This window comes from Saccopteryx leptura, chromosome 13, assembly GCF_036850995.1.
Source record: "Saccopteryx leptura isolate mSacLep1 chromosome 13, mSacLep1_pri_phased_curated, whole genome shotgun sequence".
NCBI lineage: Eukaryota > Metazoa > Chordata > Mammalia > Chiroptera > Emballonuridae > Saccopteryx > Saccopteryx leptura.
In genome coordinates this window covers 10,661,615-10,673,825 of record NC_089515.1, presented here as the reverse complement: position 1 = coordinate 10,673,825, position 12,211 = coordinate 10,661,615, and the positions used below count along the sequence as shown (strand labels likewise).

Sequence of the window (12,211 nt, the reverse complement as noted above, 5' to 3'; positions counted from 1 at the left end):
GGATGCTGTCCACACAGACCTTAGTTATATCCCAATCTGTTTCCTTGTGGGAGCCCGGACATGTCTATAAATTCATTATATAGCCAGCTCCGCCCAGAGTGGGCAACACCTCCGATAAGCCTTGGTCTCATCATTATTAAAACAGTTTCGGCGCTTATGCCCCGCAGGGCACTCTTACAGCCGCTCTTGGAGGTGAGTACTAGGGTATTTTTATCCCAGTTCCACGGATGAGAAAATGGAGGCTCAGAGAGGTTCCTTCACTTGCCCAATGTCACAGTTCTCATGGAAAAGTCAGGATTTGAACCCAGACTTTCCAGCACTATGTTTCACTATCTCACATCAGTGTTGAAAAAAGAAATTTAGTAAAAGGAGCTGTAGCTAATATTTACTTTATCTGTCTTATTTCATTGAGTTCCTACCACAAAGCAATGAAGTGGGTACAACTGGTTAACCCAATTTTATAAACGAGGAAACTGAGGCACAAAGCATTTAGCAATTCTGTCCAAGTCCTACAATCAGTAAGAGGCATAAATATATTTAGAGGTTATTTTTTTCAGATGGATTTGGAAGGCTGGTGTCCCTTAAATTTAATTTGGGAGCCCAGACTCGGCGGCAACTGTCACTTCTAAATCTGGTTGTCATTGATTACGAGGTTCTTCACGTGTCGATTGATATTTAAGAAACCAATTAGAAGAGTGACCAAGGCGGACAGAGGGTAATAGCAACTTGATGTGTCTAGTATCGTTGGGAAACCGTGTCCTGGGTTTCCCTAACATGTACTTGGAAAATGTTAAAGTAAGAGTGTAAGGCTTAAAAACAACATCACACCATTAGGTTTATGTAAATTCGCTCCTGGGTGAAGAAGAAACCCCAATGTACTACCTTTTGTGGGCTGGCTGGCTGGCTGGGCACAAATGCTGTATGGAGTGGGAGTGCGTGACAATGTTATTTTCATTGAGGGCCCATTACAAGACATATTCGGGCTGCTCATACTGCCCCCAAATTCATGAATTGGTTCAATAACAAAAAGCATGAATCATTTAAATGTGAAGGTGGTGGGACAGCTGCTTGAATAATTCCTGACTTTTTTTTTTCTTTTTGAAAATGTATTTATAGTTAGGATTTGTTGTTAGAAAAAAATGTAGCTCTGGGGACTGGTTGCCCAGAAGCCTCGGGAGGACAGAACATGTGTCTGTTGCTCTTTGTCGTGTGACTGTATACATTAGGTGCTCAATAAATAACTGTTTTGAATGAATGCTGAACCTGGTATCCAGATCCTGGCCCATGCCAGGCCCACTCCTGTCTAGGGGGTTCCCTGAAGTCTGCAGCTGACCAAAGGCTAATGGAAGCAAGGCTCCCTCCCCTGGCAGCCCAGAGTGCGGCTAGGAGCACCTAGAGGAGGTGGCCCGTCTGGGAGCCCAAGGGCCCTGGCCCCGGCCCCCTCCTCGTCCTCCGGCGCAGCCCCAATCTCATCTCACACCGCCCTGCCAGAAAGGTCCCTCTCCAATAGGACAGGAGGAGATGGAGCCAGGCAAATGCAGGCAGGAAATTCAGGAAGCCTTAGGACCTGGCGTGGAGTTGGCTTAAGCCTTGGCGGATAGTGGCTCTGGACCTGGCTGTTCCCAGCGAGTATAGAGTTAGGCTCTATGGTGACCTGCTAGGGTGGGTTGGGGGGGACGACTCTAATTCCACCCTCTGAGACCTCTAGGTCACCTCTGGCCTCAATCCTGGGGAACTGTCTTAGTTACGAGCCAGCTTTTTATGGGCTACTTAAGGTGTGCTGTGTACTGTACCGAGTACCAAATAGCATTCTCACTGGGTTTCTACTTTAGGATTTAGATTTCACGTTTTCTTTTCTGTTACAAAAGAAATGTTAATATCTCTAACCCCACTCTACAGCTTTGAATGCTTCGTCTCAGTCCTTACAGGGAGCCTACTAGGAATGTGTATCATTATCCCCATTTTCCAGGTAAAGAAACTGAGGCTTTGAGAGAGTAAGTAACTTTCGTCCAGCATCATGTCTCTTCTCACTTGTTTAAGCCAAGCAAGGGGACATGACCCTTAAACTTACATAAACTTACATTTCTTCTCTGCTCTGGGTTTGGGAAAGAAGGTACAGACCTTTGGCTTTGCCGGATTATTTATCTGAGTTACTGCTTTTTGCTCCATCACAGGGACCTGTAAGCCAGTTGAGGGCTTCATGCTCAGTTATTGTGTGTGTGTGTGTGTGTGTGTGTGTGTGTGTGTGTAAAGATTTTATTTATTCATTTTAGAGAGGGGAGAGAGAAAGAGAGAGAGAGAGAGAGAGAGAGAGAGGCAAGGGGGGAGGAGCTAGAAGTATCAGCTTCCATATGTGCCTTGTCCAGGCAAGCCCAGGGTTTTGAATCAGCAACCTCAGCGTTTCCAGGTTGATGCTTTATCCACTGCGCCACCACAGGTCAGGCTATCTTGTATATTTTTTATTGGGAAAAGGCCACTGCCCATCATATCTTTCATAGATCTGTTTCAGCAAAGCTGGCTGTGAAGTAAATTTCTGTAATGTGAACACGAGTTAATTACAGTACAGCGAATTCTATTTCCTGATTGTTTCCTTCCTAAAAACTAAGATCGTTCCCAGAAAGTGTCCCAGAAGACGACAGGCTGCAGAGGCTCTGGGCTTTGGGGAGTGGGGTCTGGGGCCTGCCTTAAGCCACGTCCCCCCCCCCTCCCCCCCCCCCCGCAATGTGCTGCTCCTGGCACTGGGTTCTCCCAGGCCCAATGGGACTGGGGCCTTGATTGCACAGGGGGCTGTTTATCAAGTCCAGGGGTTACAAACTGGCCCACATGCTATGTTCAAAATCAGAAAATTTCACGTAACATTCCCTAGTTAAGACTTCTCTTAGAAAATTGGAAGTTCTGGTGACATTAGGAAGGAATTTTTTACATGACGACATCTGTCTGTAATTGAATATTGCGTGTCTATTTCGGGGCGAGGTGTTAGGATCTCCATTTCACCGCAGATCGCATCAAGTCCTCTTTATTCATTGTGTACCTGATCGACTCCCGGGTGTGGGGTTTCTGTCCTTTTTTATTTGTATTTGCCTTGCAAACTTTAAGTTAGGTAATTAAATAAGTTCTTTAAAAAAAACAGAACAGTTTTTCAGGCATAGAGTTTACTTAAAACACAATTTCAACAGGCACTGACTTTGTTCATTTCATGCTGGGAACTGGCATTAATTATGCATTAAATGAACACTTAGCAGTAGGAATATGTGGAACCACGGAGATGGCAGGCACTACCTGGGGTCTCCAGCACTCTAAATCAAGGGCTCCCTCCAAAGGAATGAGAAGTCACACACAAAGCTAAGTGATAGAAGCAGTAGTCAAGGGGAAGACCCTTGAACTTCTGGGAGACTGAAGGAGGGAGGGAGGGAGGGAGAGTCGGTGGGGTGGAGGTTGAACGCTCCCCATGAGAACATTCCACAACAAAGGAAATGGAAGCGAGTGAGCTGGGAAATACCTAAGTTTAAGCTTGAATGATGCTGTTTACAAGTTCTTACAGGAAAGACTATTATGAGTGAGCTCTTAATGGGTTGTCTGTCAGTCAAGGGGGAGAGGCTGGGATGGGGGAGGGGCTCGAGTTGACATCGAAATGGCTGTAAACTTTGCTTCTCGAATTTCACGTCTTTCCAGTTAAGATCTGTGGGGGATTAAATGTTTGTGGGGAGGGTGCTGAGCTAGGGAAGATCAGAGAGAGAGAGAGAGAGAGAAGAGAAGAGAGAGAGAGAGAGAGTGTGTGTGTGTGTGTGTGTGTGTGTTTAATGTACAGAGTGTTTTCTGGGCCCAGAGAGGTTTTCTGGTCTGCAGAGGAGAAGACCCCCGTCACTCACAGTGGTGGAGGACCAGATGACAGGCAGGAGGGTCAGACATGATTGGTTTCCCGGGTGGAGGGTGGGCTGGAAGGAGGGGCGCCTGGCTCTGAAGATTTCAATTAAACTTTGAACTGGCTCACCCAGGGAGGTGGCACCATTTCCTCTGCAGGTTTAAAAGAAAGAGCAGGGGTTGGATTCCTTCTGGAATGATGGGTGTGGCCCTCCCTGCCTGGCAGCCGGGATGGACCCAGTGATCTCTCCAGCCTCCTTTGTTCTGAGACTAGACACCCCACCCTTCACCCTCCTGAGAAATTTCTGGAGCTAGAAAGGTTTAGTCTCAGCACATTAGAATTACAGCCAGAACACAAAGATCCTTAACGCTGGGTCCTTAACTTTGTGAACAGCAAGCAGGAAAATGCCACTTTTTAAGGGGCACACAGAATTTGCCCTGGTGACCTGAGCCGCTGTGTCAGGGAGGGGAGCAGAGACAGCCCCCCCCCCCCCGTGTCAGAGGGGACTGCGCAGCTGCTAACTCCCCCACAGCACGACATCATGTCCCCCAGTTCAGTTTGCTGTATGGAGGTGGTTTTCCACATTCTTCTGGGCTTCTGACCCCCTACCTGCCCCCAAAGAAGGGTGATTGTATGGCTGGTGTCAGGGTTAATAGTGTCGCCTTTCATTCTTCAAAGGGTCCCTGTTTGGACAATAAATTATAGTCACTCTACCATGAAAGAGCAGAACAAGCTCAGTAGAAAACTTTGTTGGGGAGGGGGTGTTGAAACCAAGGCATTTGAAAAATGTGATTTTCCATTTTAAATATATATATATATATATATATTTTTTTTTTTTTTCCATAATCTAAATAGCATTGCAACCTTCAGAGCCTGACTTCTTGCTGGAAAGAGAGGAAGGAAGTTTTGTTACTGTGAAAACTTATTAAAAAAAGAAAAAGTGGAACAGAAATGAACAAACCCGGCAGCTTCCCAGTGAGGGGCCCTAACCCTGCTGGGGACCCAGGGGGCTGCTGGCGGGGCGTGGAGCTGACGTGGTTTTGAAAGGAAAAAGGACTCAGGTCCCTGACTTGATGCTGCAGTGCTGGGACCCTGGCGGAATGCAGATGCCCAGGCCAAAGGGCCATGAGGTTAGAGGGGGCAGGATCCTGCCAGGGCCCTGGGTCCTTCGCGGGGGCCTCTTGGGCCATCCTTGACCACGGTTGATTGCAAGAGTGGGGATGAGGAATTGAAAACAAAAACCTAGGTTCTAGTTGTTTCTGTTCAAAGATGAATAGGCGTGTTAAACATTTTAAGAGTTTATTCGAGCAAAAATCCACTCAAATCAGGCACTGCCAAGCTAGAACTGGTTAGGAGAGCTGCTCTGAAAGGAGCCAGGGAAAAGACGTGTGTGGAGAGAGAGCGGAAGCTAAGGAAAGGAATTCTTTGGTTGGCTATCGCTTCAAGCCTGGTTGGCTGTTTGTGATTGGTTGTCCTTAGCGTTTTGTTTGCGTAACCTTGAGACCTTCACGGGCTTAGATTTTGGTTTGCTTATGTTGGCTGTTAGGGCATTAGAGCCACCTCGGTCTAGTTCAATTAATTAACACTTCCTAGCTGGAGTGACCTATAGCGAATCGTTCTCTTCCAGCCTTGGTTTCCCAGTCAGTTAGTGGGGGACGGTACCATCATCTGTCTCCAGGGCTTCTGGTGAGAACCAAATGAAGGCAGAGGGCGTCAGTGAGCTGGGATGGTCCATGCCTAAGAGAGGGGATGGCCCTGGGGCCCCTGTGTGGTCACGAGGACGGCTGTTTTCTTCGAACAAAAATGAGTAGTACTCCTTGTGCACCGTCATGGCAGAGACACACGACAGATGGCCTTCAGTGCATTCTCTCCCCAGCCCTGCCAGCAGCTGACAGGGTCAATGAGGCTTTGCCAAAACGTTCGAGTAGCTCTTGCTAACGTGTTTTTCTTCAGATGTTGTCTCGTCCTGCTAACGACAGACTTCTCTGGAAACATCTTTTGCCAAAGTGAAGCTGGCATTGCTGTAGAAAGAGGCAGTGTTATATACGATTGTGAAAAGTGGCGCGGTGGCTGGCACACAGGACACATTCGTTTTCTCCTTCATTCATCCTCCCAACAAACAGGTGCTGAGACCAGCTCTGGGCCCAGGCGCTGGGCGATTGCAGTGGCTGGGCAGACGCGACATCTGCCTCGACCTGCAACTTGCCTCGTTGAGGGAATAACCTGCAAGTAACTTATAATCTGTTAAAGGAAAAAAAAAAATGACCAAAAGACCAAAGATGGAGCACTAAGTGGAAAAGTTTTACTGCAGCTGGGGAACCCGACAGCACAGAGTCTAGGCTCTGAGGGGGGAGGTCTAGTCAGGGGAGATGCGGCATAGTCTCTCATAGCCAGATGTACACGAGCTGTCTCATTGTGGCTGAGAAGGTGCCTGTTTGGCGATATCTGGGCTTGTGAGTTAGGTGGACATGTGGCTAGCTAGAGGTGGTCTCCTGTCTAACAAGGGCAACCCATGACATCACGATGCTCAGGGTGTCCACTGCACAGAAGCTTTGCTGAGTCAGGATTGTGGCGCTCAGTGAGGTCTGCACTGGTGTCAGTAGACTGGGTGGCAGGTAGGGGTTTGCCCCCATCTAATGGGGTATGTGCTCATTAAAGGTGAAAATTATTAAGATAATATGAAACATGAAAAGTAATACATGAACTCTTTAAAAAATTTTTTAATTAGTTTTTAGAGAGAGAGGAAGGAGGAGAGAGAGAGAGAGAAAGAGAGAAACATTAATTTGTTGTTCCACTCTGCATTCATTGGTTGACTCCTATATGTGCCCTGACTGGGGATTGAACTGGCAACATTGGCATGCTGGGAAGATGCTCCAACCAACTGAGCTACCTGGCCAGGGCATGAACTCTTAAATGTAAGGAGTAGAACATGAAAAGATCACAACCATAGTCGTCAGAAAACCTTTGGTAGTAAGTGACAGAAATGTAAATCTAACTGGCTTAAACAACAAGGAGAATTTATTTATTTATTTATTTAATTTTTTTTTTTCTTAAGTTGGAAACGGGGAGGCAGTCAGACAGACTCCCACATGTGCCTGACTGAGATCCACCCGGCATGCCCACCAGGGGGCAATGCTCTGCCCATCTGGAGCGTTGCTCTGTTGCTACCAGAGCCATTCTAGTGCCTGAGGCAGAGGCCACAGAGCCCTCCTCAGCGCCCGGGCCAACTTTGCTCCAGTGGAGCCTTGGCTGTGGGAGGGGAAGAGAGAGACAGAGAGGAAGGAAAGGGAGGGGGAGGGGTGGAGAAGCAGATGGGCGCTTCTAACAAGGAGAATTTATTATCTCATATGTCCAAGGATTCGAACAGTGTTCTGGAGTTCTTTCTGTCTCATCTCTCAGCTCTGCTTGTCTCTCCCCCGCTTCCTTCTTGGCTGGACGGAGGTCCCATAGCAGCTTTTGTAGCAACCCCAGGCAAAGAGAGCATCTCTTCCGAAAAGGGCCTAGAAAGGACTCTTTGGCATTAGAGTATCACTTGCCTTCACTTGCCTATTCCACGGCCAGAGTTGGGAGGAAGAAAGGACAGAGGGGGTTACATAGACTGGCTCATAGAGAAGAGGAAGAAGTGGCAGGCAAGCGTGCACTGCGTCTGCCCCACCCCGGCGGGCGTGCACCGCGCCTGCCCCACCCCGGTGGGCGTGCACCGCGTCTGCCCACCCTGGCGAGTGTGCACCATGTGGTAGAAGCGTAGATTTTAAAGTTGTTTTCAGTGACAATAACAGTGTCTAAACGAGAATTATCTCACCCCTGTCACATTATGATTGGGGCCAAAATGGACATATGCTTTTAAGCTTTGATTCTATATATATCAGTGTTTAGCTAACTTTTTCTGTAAAGGGCAGATAGTAAATAGTTTAGGCTGTGAACCATGTGGTCTCTGTTGCGATGACTAAACTCTATCATTGAAGCTTGAAAGCAGCCATAATCTAAACCGTCTAACCCTAAACAAATTACAAGACTATGTGTCAATAAAACTTTATTTTAAACAGACGTTGGGCCAGATTTGGCCCATAGGCATTATTTTGCCATCCCCTGATAGAGATTCCGAAATTTTTATATTCAAATAGTCCTTAAGACACTGATGTACAGTAATCTGTATATTTGCAAACCACATATCTACTGGTAATTAATATCCAAAATAAATAAGAAACTCTTAAAATTCAATAGCAAAAAACTAAGTAACCCAATTAAAGAATGGGCATTGGGCCTGACCAGGCAGTGGCGCAATGGATAGAGCGTCAGACTGGGATGCGGAGGACCCAGGTTCGAGACCCTGAGGTCGCCAGCTTGAGCGTGGGATCATTTGGTTTGAGCAAAGTTCACCAGCTTGGACCCAAGGTCACTGGCTTGAGCAAGGGATTACTCGGTCTGCTGTAGCCCCACGGTCAAGGCACATATGAGAAAGCAATCAATGAACAACTAAAGTGCCCAATGAAAAACTGATGATTGATGCCTCTCATCTCTCTCTGTTTCTGTGTGTCTGTCCCTATCTATCCCTCTCTCTGACTCTCTCTCTGTCTCTATAAAAAACAAAACAAAACACAAAACTGTCTTAAAAAAAAAAAAGAATGGGCATTGGACTTGAATAGACATGTCTTCCAAGAAGACCTACAGATGGCCAACAGGTACATACCTGAAAAGATGTGCTCAACATCACTAACCACCTGGGACATGCAAATCAAAACCACATGAGATATTACTTCACACCTGTTAAGAAATGAAGTAATAACAGCAGCAACAACAACAAAATAACGATTGTTGACGAGGATGTGGAGAAATTGGGACTCTTGTGCATTGTTGGTGGAAATGTAAAATGGTGTAGCCATCGTGGAAAACAGTATAGAAGTTTCTCCGAAAAATTAAAAATAGAACTACCATCTGATCTAGCAATCCTACTTCTGGTTGTTTATCCAGAAAAATGGAAAAATGGAAAACATAATCTTGAAGATACACTTTTAAGTTCATTGCAGCATTATTCACAATAGCCAAGAGATGGAAACAGCCTTATTGTTCTTCAGTGGATGAATGGGTTGAGAAAATATAGTATATATTTAGCCAGTGGAATATTATTCAGCCTTTAAAAAGGTGGAAATCCTGCCGCGTGCAAGAACACGGATGCACCTTGAGGACATCATGCCGAGTGAAATTAGCCAACATGAAGAGACAAGTATTACTTATCTGAGTATCTAGAGCAGTCAGAGTCAGAGAGACAGGAAGTAGTAGTATGGTGGTTGCCAGGGGGTGGAAGAAGGAAGGAAACAGGGAGTGGTTGTTCACCTGGTATAAAGTTTCAGTTATGCAGGTAAGTCCTAGAGGTCCGCTGCACAATGTTGTGCCCACAGTGAGCAATATTGTGTACTTAAAAATTTTTTAAAAGGGTAGATCTCATGTTACATTTTTCTTATTTATTTATTTATTTATTTATTTATTTATTTATTTATTGTCTTTTTCTGAAGCTGGAAACGGGGAGAGACAGTCAGACAGACTCCCGCATGCGCCCGACCGGGATCCACCCGGCACGCCCACCAGGGGCGATGCTCTGCCCACCAGGGGGCGATGCTCTGCCCCTCCGGGGCATCGCTCTGCTGCGACCAGAGCCACTCTAGTGCCTGGGGCAGATGCCAAGGAGCCATCCCCAGTGCCCGGGCCATCTTTGCTCCAATGGAGCCTTGGCTGCTGGAGGGGAAGAGAGAGACAGAGAGGAAGGAGGGGGTGGGTGGAGAAGCAAATGGGCGCTTCTCCTATGTGCCCTGGCCGGGAATCAAACCCGGGTCCCCCGCACGCCAGGCCGATGCTCTACTGCTGAGCCAACCGGCCAGGGCTCATGTTACATTTTTCAACCACACACTCTATATCTATCTGTCTATCTATCTATCTATCTATCTATCTATCTATCTATCTATCTATCATCTATCTATTTATCAATCAACTTAATTGCATAAGTTCATTTTTTTGTTTTCATGTGGGGGGAACATTTAGAAATCATAAAATTGATCCCATCACTAAAGCAAAGAATTATCCAAAGGGATAAGTAATGTTCCAGCACAGGTTAATCAGCTGAGATGTGAGTCATGGCATATGGAAGAGATGACATTGGGGGCGGGCCACAGCAGGATGCCCGGGTTCAGACACTGGCTAGGATAGGTTTGTCTCGGCCAGTTTCGGCAGTGCATACGCTTCTGTCATGAATTGGGGAGTAGTCTGGCGGGCCTAGTTGATGGTTATAGCTCCATCCCGGGCCCTCCAATCAAGGTTTTGTTGGGGTTGGAAACATCCATTGTTTGGTCCCCAGAAGGCCCTCACTGGTCTGATGGGGATGTCACCTGAGGGTCTGTCTTCTCACAGATTAGCATTTTAGCACCTCTAGCCGGTGGCAAATAGCAGCTGTTTAAAAGGGACACTGGATCTGGCTGAGGGCCCCATTAGGGTCTGCTCCAGATCCAAGGATGAGTCTGGGGTGGGGTCTGAGATAGGATGTGAGGCCCTTGTATTTTCTGCAGATGTGGTTATACAGTGCATAGAGGCAGGCCAGCCGGGAGAGGCGGAAACTCTGAGAACATTCCATCCGAATCCGATGCGTTCAATACGAGCAGTGGAAAATGGTAAACCTGGCGTGAGGTCAGGCAATGTGCTCTTTCATGTAAAACAAACAAACAAAAAATGTGACTGTGGGAAGCATCCAGAAAAAAATGGGATGACCTGGAGGCTGGATTTAAAAATTGGCACCCAGGGAAATCTCATTTCCCCAGTTAATGACTCCCCCTTCAGCTGTGCTCGTGCCAGCGGAGCAAACCAAAATAACTTCATAAATTGAAGTTTGTGCGGGCGAGGAGACTACGCCTGGAACATCAGCCACCAGACGAAAACCTTGAAGGCTCTGTTTACAGCTGACATCCTTGGTGTTTGAAGGATGATGGCGTCCGGAGAAGGTTAGGTTACTCACGGACGCAATTAAAAAAGAAATCACTGTCGATAGTCCAAGCCAGACCAGCAGGCTTCCTTGCTGTAGTTTCTGCCACCTTTGTTTGCTTGTTTGTTTTTCCCCCTGGAAAGAATGTCTTTGTCCTGCCGTAATTAATTGTAACCAGCTTTTCTGTTAGATCAGGGTACATGGAAACTGCTCAGAGCTCAAAAGTATGTTGGCAAGTGGTGCCTTGTAACTAGGACCTCAAATTTTTTCTTTTATTACGCCAGTAATAGAAGGATGTGTTTGGGATGTAAAAGGTCCAAAGCGTAGAGCAAGGTAACATAGCCTGGAAAGCTCAAAATTCTTCCTATGGATTCCACCCCACTGCCTTCCCTGCTTGCTAATGCTTCCTGCTCTTCTTTCTAGATCTTTGCTTACGTCGACTGTAATATGACCACAAACAGTATATATATATATATATATGTATATATATATGTATATATATGTATATGCACACATATAAAATTAGTTTTATTTTCCATATACCAGTAGTCATGAGGTATATTGATGCATAATTTGCTTTTTCCACTTAACATGTCTGGAGCTGATTCTAGTCAGTATATGTGTGTATGAATTTTTAATGCGGCAAAGCATTCCATACTGTTACTGAACCATTTCCCTCCTAGTTCTTTTTGCTATTAAATGAAGTACCGATAGTGGGAGATTATGAATGTGCCTTCTGGAGCTGCATTGCCCTTTGACAAGGGACTTCACTGACTGTAGTAATGACATAGGGCAGGGGATCTCACACTGCCGCCCTCGGGCCAGATGCACCTGTCTGGGGTTTTTGTATGGCTTGTGAGTCAAGAAGGGTTTTCTTATTTTTATTTATTTATTTATTTTCTTTTAAAGAGACAGCCTTTATTTAAAGGATTTTTACATTGAGGAATTTAAAAAGTAGTAAATCTTTTTTTTTTAATTTATTGATTGTGTTTAAAACAACCATTGACAAAGATTCACCAAAAAGAATCTGAACAACTTGGGACAGTACAGTTAATAATACTGAAGCACTACTGAAGTAATTCCAGGACATACGTTTATCTGATATAACAATATCTCTTAGATGCTGCCATTGACACAAAACCTGACTGCTTTTTACTTTTCTAACACACAATAGTATGATTAACAATATTCAGTCGTTTCTATACTTTCCTGAATATGTAAAAACTAAAATACTAATTAAAAACTAATATCCTTCTCTTTAAATGTTTCTTACAAATACAATTTCAATATTTTCATTCAACGGTGGTGTGGTTTAAGAGATATTTTATTCACAAGTCAAATAACAATCCACCCAAAGGAAACGGCTAGCCTTCGGGCTCATA

At 45.6% G+C, this 12,211-nt stretch overlaps 1 protein-coding gene across 1 annotated transcript in view; it reads left to right on the top strand.

Moving 5' to 3' along the window:
• GRK5 (G protein-coupled receptor kinase 5) overlaps positions 1–12,211 on the top strand; it is a 207,597-nt gene that overhangs the window by 24,916 nt on the left and 170,470 nt on the right. The window lies entirely within an intron of this gene.